This window comes from Ascidiella aspersa, chromosome 5 (assembly GCF_963924565.1).
Source record: "Ascidiella aspersa chromosome 5, kaAscAspe10.2, whole genome shotgun sequence".
NCBI classification, from domain to species: domain Eukaryota; kingdom Metazoa; phylum Chordata; class Ascidiacea; order Phlebobranchia; family Ascidiidae; genus Ascidiella; species Ascidiella aspersa.
In genome coordinates this window covers 10,955,929-10,958,428 of record NC_139451.1, presented here as the reverse complement: position 1 = coordinate 10,958,428, position 2,500 = coordinate 10,955,929, and the positions used below count along the sequence as shown (strand labels likewise).

The 2,500-nt window shown below is 54.8% G+C and overlaps 2 non-coding genes across 2 annotated transcripts; both read left to right on the top strand.

The window, feature by feature from the left end:
* Positions 1–288: 288 nt before the first annotated feature.
* Positions 289–2,099, top strand: LOC146143411 (small subunit ribosomal RNA). Its single transcript, XR_014500338.1, has one exon. It is a non-coding gene; the product is annotated as a small subunit ribosomal RNA (ribosomal RNA).
* A 247-nt stretch (positions 2,100–2,346) lies between these two features.
* On the top strand, positions 2,347–2,500 carry LOC146143410 (5.8S ribosomal RNA). The gene has a single exon (XR_014501122.1). It is a non-coding gene; the product is annotated as a 5.8S ribosomal RNA (ribosomal RNA).

The following is a 2,500-nucleotide window of genomic DNA, read 5'->3' as shown; positions in this document are numbered from 1 at the left end:
CGCGAAGAGCCGAGTGTCAGTTTGTCGGGTTCTGAGCGGTCGCTTCGGCGAAGTTGTCTGGCGTGCGTTGCGCTCGCGCCGGTGTTGGCGACGTGGCGGTCGAAAGGCCTGCCGACGAAGTCTTACTCCGGCGGGTGCGACGGGCGGTGACGGTTTTCTGAGTTCGGGCAGCCGAGCAAAGAACGAAATTTTAACGGAGAGAAGCCTTCGGGTTTCGCATCGACCGAGCGACGGCGCCGCATCAGCGGCGCCTCCTTCGTCGGCCTTTCGGGGCTACGCTAAAGTAGCTACCTGGTTGATCCTGCCAGTAGTCATATGCTTGTCTCAAAGATTAAGCCATGCAAGTCTAAGTACGAGCTCTCGTACAGTGAAACTGCGAATGGCTCATTAAATCAGTTATGGTTCATTTGATCGTACGTTTTACGTGGTTAACTGTGGAAATGCTAGAGCTAATACATGCGTGAAGCGCCGACCTCGCGGGAGGCGTGCTTTTATCAGACCAAAAACCGACCGGGCTTCGGCCCGCAACCTTTGGTGACTCTGGATAACTTTGCGGATCGCACGGTCTCGCACCGGCGACGGATCATTCAAGTGTCTGCCCTATCAACTTTCGTCGGTACGGTACTGGCCTACCGAGGTTCTTACGGGTAACGGAGAATCAGGGTTCGATTCCGGAGAGGGAGCCTGAGAAACGGCTACCACATCCAAGGAAGGCAGCAGGCGCGCAAATTACCCATTCCCGACGCGGGGAGGTAGTGACGAAAAATAACAATACAGGACTCTAAACGAGGCCCTGTAATTGGAATGAGTACACTTTAAAACCTTTAACGAGTATCCATTGGAGGGCAAGTCTGGTGCCAGCAGCCGCGGTAATTCCAGCTCCAAAAGTGTATATTTAAGTTGTTGCGGTTAAAAAGCTCGTAGTTGGATTTTGGGCGCAGGCGGCCGGTCCGTCGCAAGGCGTGTACTGGCCGTCCTGGCCTCACCTCCGGTTCTCCGCCGGTGCCCTTGACTGAGTGTCGGCGGCGGCCGGAACGTTTACTTTGAAAAAATTAGAGTGTTCAAAGCAGGCGATTCGCCTGAATAATGGTGCATGGAATAATGGAATAGGACCTCGGTTCTATTTTGTTGGTTTTCGGAGCGCGAGGTAATGATTAAGAGGGACAGACGGGGGCATTCGTACTGTGCCGTTAGAGGTGAAATTCTTGGATCGGCGCAAGACGAACGACTGCGAAAGCATTTGCCAAGAATGTTTTCTTTAATCAAGAGCGAAAGTCAGAGGTTCGAAGACGATCAGATACCGTCCTAGTTCTGACTATAAACGATGCCAACTAGCGATCGGGGGGCGTTAGTTTTACGACCTCTCCGGCAGCTTGCGGGAAACCAAAGTCTTTGGGTTCCGGGGGAAGTATGGTTGCAAAGCTGAAACTTAAAGGAATTGACGGAAGGGCACCACCAGGAGTGGAGCCTGCGGCTTAATTTGACTCAACACGGGAAATCTCACCCGGCCCGGACACAGTGAGGATTGACAGATTGAGAGCTCTTTCTTGATTCTGTGGGTGGTGGTGCATGGCCGTTCTTAGTTGGTGGAGCGATTTGTCTGGTTAATTCCGATAACGAACGAGACTCTGGCTTGCTAACTAGTTACGCGACCCAATCGGTCGGCGTCTAACTTCTTAGAGGGACTAGTGGCGTTTAGCCACACGAGATTGAGCAATAACAGGTCTGTGATGCCCTTAGATGTTCGGGGCCGCACGCGCGCTACACTGACCGGATCAGCATGTGCTCGCCTTGGCCGACAGGTCTGGGTAACCCGCTGAACCCCGGTCGTGCTAGGGATAGGGAATTGCAATTATTTCCCTTGAACGAGGAATTCCCAGTAAGCGCGAGTCATTAGCTCGCGTTGATTACGTCCCTGCCCTTTGTACACACCGCCCGTCGCTACTACCGATTGAATGGTTTAGTGAGGTCCTCCGATTGGACCTGGCGCGGCCGGCAACGGTCGAGCCGGCGTCCGAGAAGACGATCTAACTTGATCATTTAGAGGAAGTAAAAGTCGTAACAAGGTTTCCGTAGGTGAACCTGCGGAAGGATCATTAACGGTCTCGCAAACGCTTCGGCGAACGCGAAACTCGGACAAGCGAGAGAAAAAGTCTTTGCTACCCGGCGCCCGACCCGCGAGGAGCGGCGCGCCGGCCGGCGATTCGGTCACCCGGTAATGTTTGCGCGTCGAGTGCCGCGGTGCCGCGCGCTCCGGCTTCAAGCGTCGGCCTGGCCGACCGCTCGGCGCGGTCTATTTTGTCACCCTATAGTGCGAGGCACTGTGCGAGCGAAACAATCGTGGATGGCTCTTGGCGGTGGATCACTCGGCTCGTGAGTCGATGAAGGACGCAGCTAGCTGCGTGAATTAGTGTGAATTGCAGGACACATTGAGCATCGACGTTCTGAACGCAAATTGCGGCCTCGGGTCAATCCCGGGGCCGCGCCCGCCTCAGGGTCG